Source organism: Ooceraea biroi, chromosome 8, assembly GCF_003672135.1.
Source record: "Ooceraea biroi isolate clonal line C1 chromosome 8, Obir_v5.4, whole genome shotgun sequence".
NCBI lineage: Eukaryota > Metazoa > Arthropoda > Insecta > Hymenoptera > Formicidae > Ooceraea > Ooceraea biroi.
In genome coordinates, this window is record NC_039513.1 from 8,054,314 (window position 1) to 8,068,176 (window position 13,863).

Genomic DNA, 13,863 nt, shown 5'->3' on the forward strand with positions numbered 1-13,863 from the left:
CCAGCTTTGACGTACCGTAAAACTATTACGCTTTAAAGTCAACGGAACATCGAGCCGTCCGCTCGTGCTCACGCGTATCGCTTTCCGCTTGCTTAAGTTCCTGTCATCGCGGACGTAGGAATACGTCTCCAAATTGTTTTCGCGGAAAGATATAAAATATATGTCGCTGAGAAATTATAAATTCAATAATCAGTGCGATAAAATTACTTAATTCATACAAGTTGGAGGTGTACACGTACGACTACGTGCGAACGATTGCGAATTGCCCCGTCTTTCTGCATACGTATCTCAGACGAGCATACGCATAACGCGAATGTCGCTAATCGCGATAATTCCAGTACGAAACTAACCGCGCGTTTTCAAAGGTACCCGAATCACGCTCTCGCCCGCCCTAAACTCATTGATTACAACGCACTCGCGGCTTCTCTATTCTCTCCCCTGCTCTCTCTCTCTCTCTTTCTCTCTCTTTCACACACACTTATTCTTTCTCTCTTCCTCTCCCGCCGATGTGCTACCCGCACGGGCTATCTCGAGCGTGCTCCTACCGTCCTCGTTTCTACCCCCGGCCGCACGCGCTCTCACGAGGAGTTTTACATACCATGGGTTTCATGCTGGCTCCCATCCAGAGTCGGGTTACGATTCCGTCGTTCGTCCTGCTTCTCCCTTCGGGCCGTTCACCCTCTCTCTCTTCCTTTATCTTCCTTTTCCGTTCCCTCTCGCTCGACCGTTCTCTTCGTCGGGTGCTCCGCATCCCCTTTGACTCCCTCCCCGTACCCGCCCCCGCGTCTGCCGCACCGTCGTCTATATATCGCGAGGAAGTTTCGCACACCACAGACTCGCGGCAGTTCTCGCATCTCGAGAGTCAGAATTTCTCCCTCCACACCCTCCCTTTCTCGCTTTTTCCCTCCCTCTCGCCATTCCTCCCTTCTTTTCTTCCTCTCACTCTGTCCCCCTTCGACCTGCCTGGCTTCCTTCGGTGTCTCTCGTACCCTTGATATATATATATATATATATATATATATCGCACAGTATATACATATATATGTGCATTTCGTTTCTACTCGTTCCGTCGGTGCACACGCATCTCCCTTTCCCGCCTTCTTGTTCTCCCCTTCCGCCTCCTGTCGCTCGTCCCCTCTCGTTTTATCTGCCGAGAGAGCACGTTCGAGAGGTTCGTTTCCCTCTCTTCGCCTCCCTATCTCTTTCTCCCAGGCAGCCGGCACTCGTTCTCCTCGTTCTTTTTGCCCCGTTCCGTTTCACCACCAGCGCTGGGTGGCTGTACCCTCCCTCAACCCCCCGCACGGTACACCCTTCTGATCGTGCGCGGCGTCCCTCTCGCTCTCACTCCGACCGCATCGCAGTCTCTATCTCTTTCTCTCTCTCTCTCTCCCTTCGCTCTCCTCACCGTCCGTACACCCGTAGTTTCTAGCTCTGTCCAACCAGCATGTTCCTCTCGATCTCGCCTGCGGGGGGCCAGCGACGGGCAGGAGAGGAGGTCGCTTTTACAAGTGGTTCCAGCCTCGGACCGGCGCCGGTGTCGTGTTTCGCGTAATAGGTCGCCGCCTATGCCACGCGGTGGCCGAACGGTAGCGCTCATTATCGTTCATTATCGTTATTATTATTATTATTATCATCACTATTCTCCGCGCGGACAATTTTTTTCTTCCCCCGACGCATGTCCGAGCGAGCATTTCGGTCCGTGACGTCCGGAACATCCTATCTCGAATATAATTCGGAGATAGTCGTAATTTTAATCGTTTTTTTAATTGCTACTGCGCGTTATTGTTAGTATTAATATATCAGTATCCGCCTTGCTCCGCTAATCTCGCTCGGCAGGCTCGTCCAATAAAACCTCGCTGGCTAACATCGAAAAACGTTACGCGATCTCGACGAAATTATGCGTTACTTACAGTTTATTCGCGTCCGCGCCTGAAAATTATCCCATCGGCAAAATCCCCGTGAACTTTGCGTTATCCGTCCGCCGTTCGTTTTCCGATAACGCGTTATATTGATTTCGGAAGTGTCGATCGAAACGAGCTGAGGGCCTCGTTTAATGGAACGTTCCTCGTTTTGTCTTCCTCTTGAGCTTCCGTGACGAGGTCACTTCGCCACACCCTCCGCGCGATAGGTATGTCACTCAAGAAGGAAATCGATAGAGAACAGGATCGATGTTGACGACCTTGCAACAGGTTGAACGAATTGCCCGGAGTCCTCGAAGGGCGCCGTGACTTCGGACGGCCGCAGGATCGTCGCCGGAGGACGGCGTCGCGCGATGCTCGGGTTTGCGTTTAAGCCGGAGACGCGAGATCCGATGTTACGACGACGATGCAAGAAGGTATTTCGAAGGGACAGGCCGATCGTGCATTCGACGCACTCGCCCGCGCATGTATGTGCTCTGAATCGACGCTGAACCGAGAGCGCTTTCACGTAATCGGCCAGTAAACGCGCGAGATCGTGCGAGTTGCGATCGCGATCAACGCGGTACTTCCGATACTTTCGCCACGCGGAAATCAGCAGCTTCGCACTTGGGCGGTACCAGAGACAAGCTGGGAACGATATCGCGTTCTGGAAACGGAATCTCGGAATAATTTCATTTTTCTCTCCGCCTCCGAGGATCGCATCGGGGCTGCAAATCGATACAGAGACTGTTGAGGGACCGATGAATGAATCTCTGTAGCGAACCCCGAGCGTGTTCTCTGCCTCGCTACTTCCACCGCTACGTCCGGCCGACCTGATAATTTCGGTCGAACCTTTTATATCCGGAATTGGATTGCTCGGATGTGGGTGTGGTGCAGAAAGATGTCTACGAGCGCGCCGATGTAGCGTATGTGCACTGCGTACGTGCATAGGTAACAAACGTGCCGATTAATTAATGAAAACTCGTATTCTCCTCTTCCCGTATAAGTATACATATAAGTGTATCGATAAGAATAATTTTCATGATAAAATAACTTTCATATTTTGATGATAATGTAGAAAGTTTTAGTTTTCCTCGTTAAATTAATTACACATTAAATAAAAAAGATGCTGATTCGAGAGGAAGTCTACGTCGATGCACGGTGAACATAAATTGCGCTAATTGCGGGAACAGCATGTAGACGTTTTAGAAACATCGGCGGTATCCGATGACGGTCCGGAGCCGGCGGAATCATAATTGCACTTCCAGCTCACACGCCCTCGCACACGTGCTCCGCCAACGCGCTCGGGCTAATGTAACACATATGCATGACGTACGCGTATGTAACGTACGTGTACGCGTACGCATACGCTCGCGAAGGCCCCGACAATGGCGCAAGTTTCTAACTGCGAGCGTACGGCTGCATCTACATTTTCGTATGCGCGTAATCGTAGGTGTGATCTCGCACAGAGACACGCGAACTGGCAAAGGCTCGCTTTATTGGATGACCGAGAACAAGCCGCGGAGCTCTCGTCGAAAGCCAAATCCTCCGTCGGTCTCAACCGTCGTATTTTCCGACTCCGAGGAAATCCCATGGTTAACACGCTGTTGTTAATATCTCAGCTCGAGCGCGCGCGCGAGGTAACAGGGAGGAAGTGGAGGTCCGATAAGGTCGCCGATTTCCGCAGTCAGGGAATGACGGAGGAACGATGGACGGCATCGGAGGATTAATGAGGGAACGTTTTTGGGTGTTCGGGGAGAGCCCCGATGCTCACCTCCGTCTATTTTATGGCTCCGTGCTCGTAAATTTATCGCTTTCGCCGCGCAAAGTGTTAAAAAAAATCTATGCTGGTAGGGTTTTATTTAGAAAGGTACTCTGGAATGATTCGCGGGTGAAATCTATTTCGTGCTTCTCTTTGCTTAATTCAACGGGGTATTTTTGACTTGCGTGACGGAATCGTTTACGTGTTCGTTATTATGAATTGATCTAGCAGTCTCGATTGTGACTTGTGTTTTGATTTAATGGATTTTGGACAGGAAACTCGAAATATTTTCGTCGAGAATAAACTAAAATCGACTTGCAGAAAAAATTCATACCAGAATCGCAAGGATGTCTCATAGCTACTCTGCATTGCGGAGAGTTGAACGAAACGCGAAATGACGCTTGGCGCTTTCTACCTAGAAGTTATAATTAACACATTTGCTGCGGATGACAAGTGACTTGCGTTAATCGTCTCTCCCTTCAGAAACAGATGCACATGGTGAATCCTAGCGTCGAGTTATTTTCAAGGATAGTTCGAAAGTGTAAAAGTCCATTGACAACGATGTCGTAATCTTGCATTTACGCATCATGACGACATCACAAGACTAGAAGTAACACGTATGTAAGAAACAATTCGTTGATTTCGCGAACGAAGTTTCGGTTTTACAGAAAGTTGTGATAAGAATGTACTCGCAGGGAAAGGAAAGTTTTCGCGCACTTACGTGTGTGCGGGAGTGCCGATGCGGTTCCTGTAAATAAACCTTGATTTAAGGAGTCCTTACGTACCAGCTGGCTGTCGGGCGTGCAACGAGCGGAAACCGATACGACGGCGGAAAATATTTAGCGCCGTTTGCCGCTTTGGTCTTTGGCGGCTAATTATTTCGCTTAATTAAAGTGAAACCCGACGCAGGCAAGCGCGGGCCCCCCTCGCAAGCGAAACAACGCCTTCGTAATCGCACCCTACTACGTGCCTCTCTCCGCTCAACTCTTACCTGGATTCATTTGCGTGGCTAATCGTTTAGTTTGTTAACTCTTCGCGTTACACGCTTTGCCCATCGTCCCGGCGCTTCTTGCTCCATCCGCGTCTGCACGCTACCATGCCTTGTCGACACGTACATATTGATTCTGATACCAAGGAAAGTTCGATAACTTCATTTGTTTAAGTTGAAGTCTCTTCCTTATTAGCACGCGTTTAAATCAAAATATCGACGCGTTATTTTATAGTAAAATAATAAATACACACAAAATGCAGTTGATGCTTCTAAATGTTATGTTACGCTAGATTTAAGAGTATGAGATGACACATCAATATTTTGCATTTCGTTAATTGCTACGTAAGGAGAAAAACTTCGAGCATCTATGGATTTTATTTATCGGTGTGTAAAGAATATCGAAGGTACGTGTGTGTAGATGTAGATGTAGATATTTTATAGATTTTTCATAAGTTTTCCGATGCGTTCTCCGATAGTCTCGACTAACGAAATTTTTGATGTCGATGAAAGAAAGACAGTTTTCAACCTTACTGTTATTATTGAGACGCGATGTATGTAATCCTCCTCTGAAAAAAATAGAAACTTTTCCAGATGTCGAAGGTATAATCGCTCTACCAACATGAGTGACAACACGACCGTATTATCATTTCGCAAATTGCAGTTTACTCTTAGAAATATCCCGCGACACTCCTGGGGGACTTCGCCACTGTAAATAATAGCGTTGCAACATTTCGCGGTACTCCATTTTATCGAGGTGGGAGTGTACTTCCTCCGTTTCCCTCGCGCGTCCCGTTTACTGTAAAATTATAGCAAAAATGCACATGGGAGAGTTGCCCCAACGTCAATCCGTATTTTCTATGAAATGGGGAAACAGAAGAAAGTACGTACATGCATATGAATAACGGGGGGGGCATCAGGCGCAGGTATCAAATTAAAGACAATCAAAAATAAAAAAATCTACATCGATTAATCCGAACGAGCAGTTAAATGCCGCAAACTCGAAAGTAATAAGCTCTCGAGATGACGCGTTAAAAGGGCAGCGGCCTCTCCGGACTTAAGTAAATCAAATACCAGCAATTTTCGGTACCCCCGCAATAACAAAATAATAAAAACAAAAAACAATTCCCGCGTCCTCCACTATTCGCTTGATCTGTTTCCCACACGAGGAGAATCGCCGACGGCAGGACAAGCCCGAAGCGGAAGGGAAGTGAGGATGAGATGAACCGAAACCGAAAGGTTCCCGACGAGGAGCTGCGTTGTTTTAGTTCTCCCCGGGGATGGCGCGCCGGAGAACGGAAACCCCACGAAAACGGCTTCGAAGCGGGATCGGGGACGAAGGCGGATACGACGACGACGACGTCGGTCGGGAAACGGCCGGGAAAGACGGAGGGTGGAAAAAGGTACGCGGGGACCGATAAGCGCGCGAATCGATATTCGAAGCCGGCGAGGGTGGGCACGCGGGTCATTCCCGTATCGGGCCGCTGATAACGAAAGCCGAAGCCCTCGACGCGAGACGCGACGCCGCAACGTCGATTATCCCATCGGAGCAATTGGAGCGACCGAAAGAAACAGGTATCAGGAGGAAAAGGGAAAAACGAACGATGGCTGGCGAAAGTATGGTCTTTCTCTCTTCGCCACCTCGACGGAGGCCCGATGAAGTTTAAAACATTTACCGGGTGCCTCTTCCTTCCTTCGCCCCTTGGCTTATTCTCCTCCCATTCTCTTTCTCTCTCTTTCTTCGTTCCTTTCGCGGTGTTCTCTCGTGGCGAGAAGGGTCGGTTCAGGAATGCAGAGAAACCAAGTCCTGACTTCGTCCCTCTTTCTCTTTTTCTCACGCAGCGCGGTGGCTGCCGCCTCATTAGCAGGTGATTAATTAAAAATCCGTTTGTTTTCGTGACCGACGGTGCCGCCCACACCTACGCCCGTTTGCCACGTCGAGAAATGGATACGCGCGCGAGGAGGTCCTGTCGACCCTGCGAAAGATGGAACGACTTGCCGTTCAGAATTCTTTCCACGTACGTCGGTGACGCAGGGTTGGCAATTAAATTTATTGATCTCCGGAAAATTCGCAACAGACCGCATACGAATTGCATGACGGAAAATTGTAATTTTAATTTTAATGAAACGTCCCAATCAAGACTTTATGATATGTATAAATATATATAATATACACATATAGACGAAATACACAGACAGTAAACTCAAAATCATCGTTTTACGTCATAATATCGAATAAATCACACTCTGCCCGCGATTGGTTTCCAAGAATAGCACATCATTTCTATTTCAGAGACATAGTTGAATAAGTAAACAGCGATATATACTGTATACGGAGAAGCTTGATATACAAGTGACACACATTGCGCGACGCAATTGAGGCGTTTTTGTCCGCGCTTTCGCCATACGCGAAAGAAAACTAATGGAATTCGCATTCGCGCTTTGTAGTCGCGCAGTGAGGAAGCGCTTTTAGTATACCGGCCGTTCGAAGTATCCGCTGCCAAAATGTCCGGGCGGTACGTCGCGTAGACGCCATCCCTTCGCGAATATTGTCTTGCCGCATACGCCGTTTGCCGGCTATAGATAATAAAAGAAGAGATTGATCGCGCTCCTTGAGCGCTCCGTGCCGCGAGCGTTCCCTGCCAAACGCTCCGTCCGCGTCGTGGGCAATGCCAAGCGCCGCGTGCAACGTTTCCAGAATCTCTCTGCCATTGTTCCCCAAGACGCAGTACAGACTTTATTACATGATATTGGGCGCATAGGACGCTCAATATGGTCGGTGGAGGGTTTATTGCGCGGACGCCTCTCGCGGAGACGAGGAGTGGAAGGGAACAGTTATTATCGCTCCTTACTGCATGAGCGTGGAGTGACACGGATCCGTACTGCAATTATCGAAGTCTCATTGTTTGTTAATAATGTAATAGATAAACAACGTATCGATCGTACGCGTTACACACATCACGCACACATGTACACACGGTTTCCCCATATATGAATATATGTATCTCTGTATGTCTAATGTTACGCGAAATAGCTAACATAACGATATTTAAATATACGTGAATTTTCGGTCTCAACCGACAATGACAGCATTTATGCTATTTTAATCGGCTAATTTTCGGTCGTGTCCCGGCATTATTAGCGTTTTTATCAGCATCACTGTCAGGCCGAGTAAAAGAGCGAATTTCGACAAAACACATTCGAATCAATCGGCCATTTAAATTAATGAGGGTACAATCATGGGTGGTTTTTCCGCGCTCCGAGTATCATGGAAATATCGCGTCCAGGGAAATCACTCGGACGTCATTAATGTGCTATTAATCCTTGGCGGCACAAACACGAGGCGCGTTTCATTATTATCGAGAAAATATCACGCGACAATACGTAAATCGAGATATTTCACGAAACTCGTGCAATTTCCTGTAATCGCGCGTCAAGGAGACGCCTCGAGTTCATTATGCGAGTTCCTAAAGCGCGACGATAAGAATGCAGCATTATCCGCCCTATGACAGAAAACCGTGACGCAAAACATTCGAACGTAAAACACGCGTTTTCTACGTACGATTCGATATTTCGGTTTTGGTATCCAGCTCACATTTTTCCGATTCGTGATTTTTATGCGCTGACATATCGCATCGCGAGCGCGGCGATTAAACGGTAAACGTTCATTGAACTCGGGTTAAGGGGAAGCAGGACGCAAGGATTCATCCATGGGAATTAAGGCGCGAAAAATTACGTTAACGAACTACGAGACGAAGAGAGGGTTGTATGAAAAAGAGACAGACGAAAGGAGACATCGAGACAGAAGGAGAAAGAGAGAGAGAAAAGGAAGAAAGAGAAGCTCCCTTCATCCTAACAGCTTTCCGCGCGCGAAAGCTCGACTGAATAGACATTCTCGAGCGGCTGTCATCCCTTTTCCCCGGGCGCGGTACCTCTCGCTTCCGGTAATCGGAATAAGGTGGAACGACGCCCAGGCGTCCCTAATGACTGCGGGATCCGTCGCGGCGCCTGCACGCCGATGATTATAATCGATAACCCAGCCGGCCTCGCACATCCAGCCGGCGACACCAACCACCCGCCACGCTACCCTCCACATGCACACACGCGCTCGCGCCACCCTCTCCGCGCGGTGCGCACCCCCGACGCGGCGGAGAGAAACCAGCACACACACGTGGTTCCTCCCACCGACGACTACGACGACTAGGACGACTCTCCTCCTCCTCTTTCTCCGCCACCTCCTCGTACTCTTCCTCGTCCTCCTCTTCTCTGCATCGCCCGGTACCGACCTCTTCCTCCAACGGTCGACTGCTACTCGTAGCGGCCGATATAGAGCCGCCGGGTTATGTTTATCGCCTCTTTACAAGCTCGTAAGCAGCCCGCGAAGCTTGGCTTCTCGCTGCTGTTGCTGCCGCTGCCGTCGCTGCTTTTGCGGCAGCTCGCGTACGCGCGATTTCCCGCGCGTTTTCCCCGCGTCTTTCGTTTTTCTCTTGTAACCCTCTGGTGTGCCAAGAGACGCGCTCGTGCCTTGATTAATTAATACTTGTTTGCGTAACGTATATATACATATATGTGTGTGTGTGTGTGTGTGTGTGTGTGTGTGTGTTAAAGGTATTCGCGCTCAGCGCTCGGGAATTTTTTATCGAAATGGTAAAAAATAACGAATTTTATTTACTTAAACTTTTTGGAGTCACTGGATAACAAGATTTTGTTATTAGCTAGTTTCGTTGCTGAAAGTTTTCTAATTTCATGAAATATAAAACGCGCTAATCAGAGCCACATCTCTGATAAGAGCCATTTGACACACGTGATTGATCCTGACAAGTTGCGAACCCTTCCCAGTAACGCGGCTTCCTTGTTTGCCGCTAGCTGAAGACGATGCAGATGAGGATTGCTCGTGTTTATCGCCTGCTTAGGCTAGGTTTCCTAAATGGCAGTCTGACTCCCTTTTGTCTCTGCCCGTCGGCAAGTGCCTAATAATATGTGCACGCGCGCACGATTTTGCGTCGTTCCGATGCTTACAGCCGACGATGCTGCGCTAATCGACGACTATGCGCCATTTTGCCGCTTAGTACATCGCATTGATCCGAGAGAGAACGAGCGAGCGAGCGAGAGAAAGAGAGAAACGAAGAAGAAGAACAGAAATTCGGATATTATTATGATCATTGGGACTTGCATCTTTTTTATCGCTAAACTTTTCAAATCTTTTTAATCTTCATTTCGTATACAGGTCATTATGTTCAAATGGGATGTTGGTTGGTACTAATCATGACTCTAATTATTGATGTTAGGACTGTTGAATTTTTTGGAAAACAGGCATACGCATTTAAGGCCACCTGGTCAGAAATGCTCTCGAAGAATAACCATGTCTCCACTAAGAACGGCACTCGTTTACGTCACGGACGTGGCCTTGCGCCACCGCTCGTTAAAAGCGACGAGAGAGAGCACTGCTAACGTTTATCGTCTCCGTGCAAGCTTTCCTGGTCATCTCCTCGCACGTGCGTGCGTGTGTATGTGTGTCTAATGATACACAGCGTTTCTGAAAGCGAGAGATCTACGATAAATGGAATCTTTCTGTTTCATGTATTTTGTTTTAATTTTCTAATTAGCGAAAATTCTATGCGAATTCTGGTAATGATTCTGTGTCGCCAACATAAGAATTTCAATCCCATTTTGGTGAAAATAAAACCATGGAACGAATCGGTTATCATTTATTATAGTAATAATAGTCTCATGAAAGCTGCTATTAATGAAATCCAACACCCACAAATTCGATCTTACCCTAATCCTGCGATAAAGGCAAAATGTCCCCATGTGAGGATTATGTCCCGCAAGAATTATGTCCACACGGGGCTACATTAGGCATCATTAATTCACACTGCTGGCGATCGCGAACGAATGATGATGGGGGAGATGCGAATGGAGGGGGCGTCCGATCATTGAACTTAGCCGCGGTCAAGCTCGACGCACCTCTCATCGGCGTCTTCGATGCCATAATTCCGCCGGCCTTCGGTATTAGTCGGTCCCATTTAACGGATCGATCTCTCCACGAGGGAGCGAGTACGCGGGGCGAGGAGGCACGCGTGAACCGAAGCGGGCAGGCCGCTCGAAATTAAATTTAATGGGGTGAATTAGAGCCGGGGGAGGCCGCGGCTCGTTCGCGTGAATCGGGCGTCACGTGGGGCACACGCGGGGACGAGCGAGTGGGCACGCGAACGCGGCGCGGACGAGAACACGTACGTCCCTACGAATAGCGTAATCGCCAGTCATCCGGGCTGGTATCGCTGGCTTATGGCGAAGCCATCATTCCCCCCTCGGCGTCTCCCCATTTCCCTCCATCGGATCCCTTTTCCCCGCAACGACCCTTCACCCTTCGCATAAGCCCCGGTACAACGCTGTCGGGACTCTCTGCATGAAGGACGAGCCCGAAGGGAGACGAGGGTTACAGCGGCGGGCAGAAAGAGACAGACAGAGAGACGGAGGAACGGAACAGAGGGGAAGCGAAGAGGCGGCGAGGGTTGTGCGAGCGGGGGTGCGAGTCGAGGACTCGTACGCCCCGGGGGCTTACAGCTGTCGCGTATCCGACACCTCTTTTTTTTCTTCTCTCTCTCTCTCTCTCTCTCTCTCTCCCTTTCTGGCTCTGTCTGTCTCTCTTCCTCTGCCTCCCTCTTTTTCTCTCTATCTCGACGCGGGGATGGATCGACACGCACGCACGGTGAAATTGCCCGCGCGTGTAGGCCGCGTGTTTCTTGCGCAACGCGCGGAACGGCAGCGGAGCTGCACGGCCGGCCGTTTCTCCGGTGTGTCGTGGATTCGAGCAATTTTTTGGAGAACAAAGGCCTTTTCTGTCTGGCTGCAATCGTGCACGTCGCGATAACGACGGCAATATGCGAGAAATTTTCGGTGGGTCCAGTAACCTCGGTGCTGAATGGTATTATTGCACTACGCTCGATTAAATTAGGAACAATTTTGATATCCTTGTGTGACATCTCAACATTTTCATTGCGTTGTACAAACTTTCTTACAAAATTACTTTTTTACGTGTGTGACGTTGTAGGATATAAACTTTATATGTTAAACTTGTGAAATTTTGCATCTTTCATTTTACATCGACGAGGGAACACGACTTCGCCTACACGCTTCTTCTCAGATTGGGAAGGTTTTCCCTCGCCGGGGGAAGGTCACATATCTGTCTGCAGTTCGAACATGGTCAGGCCTTCCCATCAATTCAGTAGCGTAGACGGCGAAGGGTGGTTTCACGGTACGTAGTGTTCCATGGCAGGAATCAGGGCGAGTTCTATCCGTCCTCGGTCCCGGCGAACATCGGCGAGGGGCGGCCGGGGGTTTTTAGGGGCCGACCGGGGGATCGAGGTTTCGTAATAGAGGCTTGCTGTAGCGCTATGGGATTATTGAGTGCGGGAGGGCGGTTCCCGCAGGCTGAAAAGTCCCGGGACCCGGCCGGCCGTTCACCACTACTGCAGGTTTATGATTCTGCGGAAAGAGATAGGGATAACGACGCTTGCAGAGCACCAAGGCATAAAAATTCGTCCGTTTCTGTGAATTTACTCGCGAAAGCGCTGTAAAATACCCGGCCGAGATACGTCCAGTTCTGTTATCGAAGTCCGTTTCCATTAAAAAGAATATAGTGTCAAGGATTTTATTTTACATACGTGACAGCTGCAAGTCGTTAATTTCGAAATTTTTGAACAGATCCCGTGCAGAAAATTGTTAGGGCCTAATATGAAAGGAAAGGCCCCTATAAGGAATAAATAGGGATGTCCTAAAAAGGGATGCCCTATCATTGCCACACCGTGGCCCGATTAGATATCATATTTTTTATTATTTCCTTATAAGGTCCCGAAAAAATATTTGTCCCTTATAAGGTCCCGAAAAAATATTTGTTACATACCATTCTAGGGCCATATTAATATTGAGGAAAATTAATCGGGTCCTACTTAGGACTCTATAAATTTTTTTACACGGGTACGTAATGCATTGTGCGATTGTTAATTAACCGAAAGAACTTATTGTATTAAATTTGACACTTAGCGAAATTCGCAAATGGCGAAGAGGTGGCAAACGGTGCCAGGAAAGATCGTCTTTTCCGCGTTCTCATGGGGAGAGGGTACGTCATGAATCAAAATTAAAGTCGCTTTATCGTAAATTTTCCTCGACCGACTTACACTCGCAGCCTCGGCTGGCTGCTCTCGGGTCTAAGCAAGGCAATTAGTCACCCCTGCCATGCCGGTGATAAAGCATAAAAATTACTATCGCCATTTCTCAAGTCTTTCCTGCGAGAGTCCTTTGCATCCGATAGCAACAAAATTGGGAGAACACAGATTGAACGTATCTCGAGTGTATCGAGTTTCGGGTCGAAACAATTACGATGTTACCTTACGATTACAATGCTCCCTTTGGTTTTAAAAACAACGGTTTGTTATTTAAAAAATGTTAATTAAATACTGAGGAGGAGAAGAGACGCCAGGCGGCAGAATTGTACTGTTTGATTTTTTATCAGTTTCAACCCCTCCCGCACTAGGGCAGATAATGCATATTTACCAAGTCACGGTCGGGGGATGACCAGTATCGGTGTCGGAACGTTCGTCGAAGGGGTTAACGATTTGATTTCCGCAACGTTGGCTCGGTGACGTCGCCTTAACCGCGAAACCGCGAGCCCGACGGTGCGCGCCCCCGAAGCCACCGCCACCCTCGGAAGTTTCGCAGATCCCAGCGTAAACATCCCTCTTCTCTTGCTCTCCCTCCCCCCTTTGCAATCTTCCTCGAATTAGCATCAGTGATAGTAAGCGCATCGACTCGTGCGCGCGCTGCCGTTTCCCGCGTTAATTCGTAAAATTGTCGAACGGTTCTCTTTCCGTGCCGATGCATCGACTGGTGGTGCGGGTCGACGTTGGGGGTTGGAGAAGAGAGGGGTGACAGCCGCGGGAACGGGGCGGTATGGGGGTGGCGGCAGCGGCGGCGGCGCAAATGCGCGAAGCGCTTAATTAAAATGTTTAACGCAGCCGCGAGTACGCGACGTCGAAGCGCGAAACTTAATTAAATTGGTTATGACAATAAAAATAGAGAGAGGCGGGGTAACGCGCAGTAGGCAGGGGAAGAGGGAACGGTAAGCGGGCAGTTCGTTTCCCCTGTTCGGAAGAGGAAAGGGATGAAAGATGCGAGAGTATGAGCGAGGGTGCAGAAAGAAACTGAGCAATAAG

At 48.8% G+C, this 13,863-nt stretch overlaps 1 long non-coding RNA gene across 1 annotated transcript; it reads right to left on the reverse strand.

Annotated features, from left to right (window-relative positions):
* Window positions 1–11,620: 11,620 nt before the first annotated feature.
* LOC109610735 lies at window positions 11,621–13,518 on the reverse strand. Its single transcript, XR_002193006.2, has 2 exons — window positions 13,205–13,518; window positions 11,621–12,136 (listed from the first exon to the last, which is right to left on the reverse strand). It is a non-coding gene; the product is annotated as an uncharacterized LOC109610735 (long non-coding RNA).
* Between the last annotated feature and the right edge of the window lie 345 nt (window positions 13,519–13,863).